Source organism: Ambystoma mexicanum, chromosome 7q (assembly GCF_040938575.1).
Source record: "Ambystoma mexicanum isolate Mex_15411 chromosome 7q, UKY_AmexF1_1, whole genome shotgun sequence".
NCBI classification, from domain to species: Eukaryota; Metazoa; Chordata; class Amphibia; order Caudata; family Ambystomatidae; genus Ambystoma; species Ambystoma mexicanum.
In genome coordinates this window covers 1033277381-1033284399 of record NC_090941.1, presented here as the reverse complement: position 1 = coordinate 1033284399, position 7019 = coordinate 1033277381, and positions in this window count along the sequence as shown.

Genomic DNA, 7019 nt, shown 5'->3' with positions numbered 1-7019 from the left:
TATGCCACTGCTCTGCTGGTCACTAATTCGAAACAATATCAGTGGAGCTTTGTGGGTTAAAGCACAAAATGTTCATTGTTTCTCATTTTTGTTGGGCGATTTTCATTTTAGGGAGTAAAAATGGATGGTGTATATGTTGCTTAGCTGTAAGGCTGGTGTTATCACTACCCAAAGGACAACGTAATGTGGATAGTAAGCAGAGGCACAGGAATATGTGATCATAATATTCGGAGGTGAAGTTATTCTGATGCAAATATCATACTTACACAAATTATTAGAAGCATGTTCTCCTGGCCCTTGAATTACTTCATTAAAGTGGCACGTGAACTCCTATCAGCATGTTTTTGACACCTTGCTTCTAATTGCAATTAATCCATCTGCAAATGTGGTATTCGGTCAGAATTTCTTGACATCCACATCAGTTTATGACGAGATATTTGTGTTTTGTAGTACACGAGTGATTTGGCAGTGGCATAAAACATTTGCAAGGTACTGTTGCAGATTTTGAAATCTTGGACTGGTTGAAGAGTTTTCTGTTTAATCACATTTGACATATTCTATATTAGCCTATGTGTTTGGAAAAAGTGTTGTAACATTTGTCAAGAATTGCAGTGGCTGGGAAGCGGACATTCCTTTCCAAATTGTTCTGTGACGGTAGCTCACGAAGTGGCTTACCTCATTAGTCAGTTGCGCACATGGAAAATAATGTGGGCACAACAGCCAACCGGTTCTGCACATAGAGAAAAATAATTAGAGGGAACATTGGATACAACTACTGCCATTTTGGAACCCTACGGTAGCGGCTCCACGTGTGGAGTGCTCGTGCGCTGTGAGGGTAATTTATGGATTCCAAATGGGCTGGAGGGGCTCTCCTGAGGTGGGCAACTAAGACTAAACAATCATATCCAAGGGTCACACCTGAAGATACATACTGCGGCCCTTGTGAAGGTGCCTGTACGGTTGCGCCACCACTATTGTGTGCTGGAAGACACAGATTGCAGCCTTTACCATTGTGAAGGGTGCCTGTGCGATCTGCCACATGAGTGAATCCTGTGATGCCAATCAAGGTGCAGCAGGGGCCCCACAAGGTAGAAGAGCACCCCGCCAGCAAGGTACACTAGCCCCGATGCCTGAATTCAACACAGTAGTACATCAAAGCTGTGGCCAAAGTGGCTATTATGGCTTGAGGAACTCGATATGTACTTTAAAGCTACCAGCGAGACAGAGGACAAAGCCAAAGTGCCAACCCTCATTAACGCAGCTGGGTCTGAGGTGCATCGAATATTCAAGTCCCTTGTTCCTGCCAATGACTTATACCAGGCTGCTAAGGACTGCCTTAAGGAACACTTCATGCCACTGGCAAATCAGGACTTTGAGAGATTTGTCATGTGTAGTGAGAAGCAGAGGGAGGAGGAATTCCTCGATCAATTCTACAGCAGGCTTCGTCAACTGACGAGCACATGCAACTGGGAGAATAAGGAAGGTATGGTTCGTAACCAGCTGATACAGGGGGGCAGTTCAGGGAAACTATGCCGGCAGGTCCTCTGTGAGCCCGGGCTGACTTTGTCTCGCATTCTTGAGATGTGGAGGTCCTATGAACTAGCGGACAGCCGCTCCACCAAAATGGATGCAGCAATTAAGTCACTGAAAGTGGAGGACGTATATGCGATTGGGCGACCGCCAAATACTGGCCCATCGAGGCCTAGATGGTGTCCAAGGAAGGCTGAGGCAACAGAGCCATGCCCCAAATGTGGCTACAACCTCCCTCACGTAGGTGAATGCCCAGCGAGGGGGAGAGTGTACCGACGCTGTGGAGCCGCAGGACATTTCGCGCGAATGTCCAGAGCCCCCATTACAGTCGCCATTCCCAGAAGGCCAAGCAGAATGGCCAGTGACACGCCTCGGAGACAAAGACAGGTGGCAGTTGTTGAACAGGAGATGCAGAATCTGGAGATAGCTGAGGAAGAGGTCTTTTTTTATCTCGACAGTGACACTCTCAAAAAGAAGAGAAGACAACCTATGTGCACGGTGGCCATATGTGCAACAATGACACTCGTGCTTGTGGACACAGGTACATCTGTGTGTGCTGGCGACCCGCCACTATGAGAGACTCCCAGGGCCACCATCACCAGTGAAAGCATGTGCCAAAATATTCTCGTTTGGAGGGACTCAACCACTACCCCTCAGGGGCGCGTTAGTGACTCATGTGACCCATGAAGGCAAAGAGAACAGAGTTAAATTTTTCGTTACGTACATTAGTACACACTCCCTGCTAAGCTGTGCAGTGTTAGAAGCCCTGGGCATTGTACACTTGGCGCTCACAGTATACGCAACATCACAACTTTCACGGCTCATCATGGGTTGTACCAATATAAACGCCTGAGCTTCGTGGTCTCTTCGGTGGTCGAAAATTTTCAAAATGTCATCCAGGGGGCCCTTGCCGGCCTGGAAGGAGTGATAAACTTGAGTGACGATTTCTTCGTCTATGCCACGTCAGAAACTGAACATATGGCTCACCTGGAGAAGGCACTGGAAAGAATTCAGAGCCTAGGACTAACACTGCACCGTGAAAAGTGTGAATTCCTCAAGGACAGTATTGAGTTTTTTGGGTTTATCTTTCATGCCAAAGGAATTTCCCCAGCAGACCCGCAAAAAGTCAGAGACATCCAGGAGGCAAAACCTCCAGAGAATGTGTTGGAGGTGAGAAGCTTCTTAGGGGTGGTAACCTACTGCGGGAGGTTCATACCCAATTTGGCAACCCTCTCGGAACCTCTCTGGACACTAACTAGAAAAGACACTGCCTGGGTGTGTCAGAGGTCGAACAAAGAGCTTTTGATACCATAAAGAAAGCGCTCACCGGGGATGAAACAATGGCTTTCTTTGACCCAGGGAAGGAATCAGAAATTATCGTTGACGCCAGTCCGGTCAGACTAGGTGCAGTCCTCTTACAGCCAGATGCCCAAGGACAAATGAAGCCAATTGCCTATGCCAGCAAGGCACTCACCGGCACGGAACAACAATACTCCCAGACAGAGAGGGAGGCGCTGGCAGTATGTGGGGTTGTCGGCATTTTCGCATATACATCTTAGGAAAACCAGTCACAGTGATTACTGATCACAAGCCACTACTCCCCATCCTGGATGAGTCATCATCCAAACCAGCCCCCAGGATTGAGCAGTGGATGCTGGCTTTCATTTCGTATGGAGTTGTACTGACCTACAGACCAGGAACTCACAATCCCGCAGACTACCTGTCGCTGCACCCCAGGTGCGGCAGTGAACAAGAAGAGACAAGACCGGTGGACATTGAGGAGCATGTTCGTCTAGTTGTAGGAGTAGCAAAATCTGTTGCCCTTACCCTCGAAGAGGTGGCAGAAGCCTCGAAAGAGGATGAGTGTTTTCGAATAATTCAAGAAGCCATGGTCAGTGGCGAGTGGAGAGCAGTATCATCTAATGCCGCTTGCAGAAACCAAGAAACGCAACGAGAGCTGGAACAGCTGTGGCGAGTCTGACATGAACTGTCCATGACAGGCGATGGATTACTGCTACGAGGCCGCCAGCTAGTTATTCCGATGGCACTGGTGGAAAGGGTGCTGGAGTTGGCACTCTGCGCCACCAAGGAACAGCGAAAACCAAAGCGAGGCTGCGCCCCAAGGTATGGTTACCGGGTCTGGAGGCAAAAGTAGATGGACAAGTAGGCAAATGTCTGGTGCCAGGCAACCGCCCCAGTCAACAGGGAGCAAATAATTGAATCCATGCTCAGGAGTGATGCTCCATGGGACACAGTACACATGGACTTTGGATCAACAGGAAGAGGGATGTACTTCCTTGTAATCATCGACCAGTGGTCCAGGTACCCAGAGGTAGAGCTGGTAGGGTCCACCTCGTGCAAACAGATCATACAAGTAATGGAGAAGGTATTTGCCACGCGTGGGTTCCTGCTTATCATCTGCTCAGACAATGGACAGCCATTTCATGGAGGGAACTTTGCAGAGTTCATGGCGGACTGTGGTATTACGCATAGGAGGGTAACACCAGGATGACCTAGGGACAATGGGGAAGCGGAACGCTTCATGAGGAGGCTCAATAAAATGTTCTGCATCGCCCAAGGCCAGGGAAACGACCTGAGAAGAACCCTTTACTAGTTTCTACGAGAGTACCGAACCACCCCTCACCAGTCCAGTGGGGTGCCGCCAGCCGAAAGAACTTTACAGAAGAGGCCCACAAGGGCTTTTTCCAGAGACTGAAGGTCGATAGCCGGGCATCATTGATGACAACAGGACGTCGGAGGACCGACAAGCACACAATGAGGGTGAAAACATCTGACGACATCTCAAACCACCGGACATTGAGGTGGGCAACACCGTCCTGGTAAGAAATCATCCGGAGGGGAAGATGTCCCTCAATTATGAACCCTCTTCCATGTGAGTGACCCAAGTTAAGGTCTCAATGGTGACTGCCACTGACCAAAGAGGAACTGTGACAAGGAACTCCAGTTTTTTTCGAAAAGGTGGGAGGCGGAGCAAAGCTGAGAGATAAACGAGGGGTGCAGGAGACATGGAACTCACGCCAGGCGACACAGAAGGAGAGAGGAGAGAGACAGCGGCAGGAGAAAGATACCCCACAGAGAGGGCCGTCGTTGTCCCATGCGATTCAAAGACTACATTATGGGCGACCAAACCTGAAAAGACTGCGTGTCCCCATATTGCCCACATTGGGCCTACCTTGGTTTGATATGTTGTTATGTGCAAGTCTGTCATGTTGACAGTAGTTGGGGCCGAAAGGCTGTGTTTAAATTTTGTTATGAAAAAGGAGGAATGTGATAATATCACGTGGCGCGACGGCAACGTTCAGCTGTCGTGCGTGTGTTGAAATAAAGGGGGCATTCCTGCGACTCACCAGTGCGTGCCGGGAGTCCGCGGAGAGAAGTCCTGTGTCCGTGTGTCTCATTACAGGTACAGGGGGCAAGGCCTTACCACTGGGGTCCCAGGGGCAAGGCCTTACCACAGGGGTCCCAGGGGCAGACCACACCATCACAATCATGACCAACCCTAGGGATTGGGTAGGTGGGTATCGGGTGTTTAGGGCATTCTTTTCTAGGGACTGATCAACACGTGGCACAGGCGTTGAACTCGCCCACAAGCTGACATGCGCTTAGACAGCGGTCTTCAAATTGTGGGGCCGCGACCCCGAAGGATGGCTGGGGGTGGGTGCGTGGCTCTTCAAAAAGGGATTACGGTGACTGCTTATAATAGAAAATATAGCATATATGGCAGGGGGTGGGGGCAGCAACACTATTTTCACTCTACCGCATAAACACGTTTGACTACCACAGGCTTAGAAGTTGCGGCCAGACATGTAGTACTCTACAATACGTCTTTACAAATACTGTGTTATGCGTAGGATCGAGTTTAGGAGATGACCAGTGACTATTCTTAATGAATGTCATGGTTGCCAAGCATGCTTCCAACGTGTTCTGGATTCGCCTGCGTTGCATGCAGCCTGCATAGCCTGTCACGTGACGTGTGCCGTTGCTGGCTGGTGCGTGGAGGACGCTGTGGTGTTTCCCTGCTGCATAATGCATCGCGTAATAACGTGACACCTCACTTCTGAGAACAATGCGTGACTCGGCTCCAGCTGGTGGGGACCCCTCCCCCCCTGCCTTAATTAGCCGGATGCACGTCCACCTCCAGGTTCCCAGCAGGGGCGACCTCCACGGGGGCTTCCTGGAGTGCTCGTGTATAATTCAACACCTGTAAACAAAACAGTATCCAGTCCTTAAAATTGATTAGAAATCGTTATCTTGTTTCAGAGGCTGTCGATTAGCATATCAATGGAAACGCGGATACTGGAGAGGGCTGCGGGCCTGGTTTGCATTGCCCTGGCCCAGTGCCCGAGGGAGTTTGCAACCGTTGACTGCCACGCCGTGTCAAGCGCCTATGGCAGTGCAGCTCAAACTGTCTGGGACCCAGAGACTGCCCAGGGGGTGCGCGAGGAGCAGTTGCAAGGGAGGGTGAAAGCAATTGTTGCATTGGGGGCCCCACCAAGATTACTTTCGCTGGAGGAGGAGGTGCTCGGCAAACCAGTTTGGAAACCAGTGACTTGCGGCTAGCTCTTGTGCATGGGAAGGAGGTATATGAACCTATACTGCACACACATTCATTGTGCATACATTCCTCGCTCTTGTGCACAGGAAGGTAGTATATGAATCTATACTGCACAAGTATACTCTGTGCACACATTCCTAGCTTTTATGCATATTCTCTTGGAAGCAAGACCACGCAGAACAACTGAGGTTTGATGATCTGCACTTAGAAACCGAACTCAGGTACGGTATTAGGCGTGTTATAAAAAATAAATAAATTAAATAGGAAGGTGGTATTTTAAGCTATACTGCACAAGCATCCATTGTGCTAACATTCCTGGCTCTTATGCCTAGGTAGGAGGCATATGTATCTATACTGCACAACCATCCGTTGTGCACACATGCTTAGTCCTTATGCATAGGACAGTGGTATATTCATCTATACTGCAGAAGCATCCTTTGTGCACACGTTCCCATCTCTTATGCATAGAAAGGTGGTATATGAATCTCTACTGCACAAGCGTCCATTGTGTACACGTTCCAAGCTCTGAAGCATAGGAAGGCGGTATATGAATATATACTGCACATGCACCCATTGTGCATACATTCTTAGCCCTTGTGCATAGGAAGGTGGTGTATGAATCTGTACTGCACAAGCATCCATTCTGCACACGTTCTTAGCCCTTATGCACAGGAAGGCGGTATATGAATCTACACTGCACACGCATCAATTGTGCACACGTTCCTAGCTCTTGTGCATACGAAGGTGGTATATGAACCTATTTTTGCACGGGATTTATTGCACACATTCTTAGGTCTTATACATAGGAAGGTGGTATATGAACCTTTTGCACAGGATTATTTGCACACATTCTTAGCCCTTATGCATAGGTCAGTGGTATATTGATCTATACTGCATAAGCATCCTTTGTGCA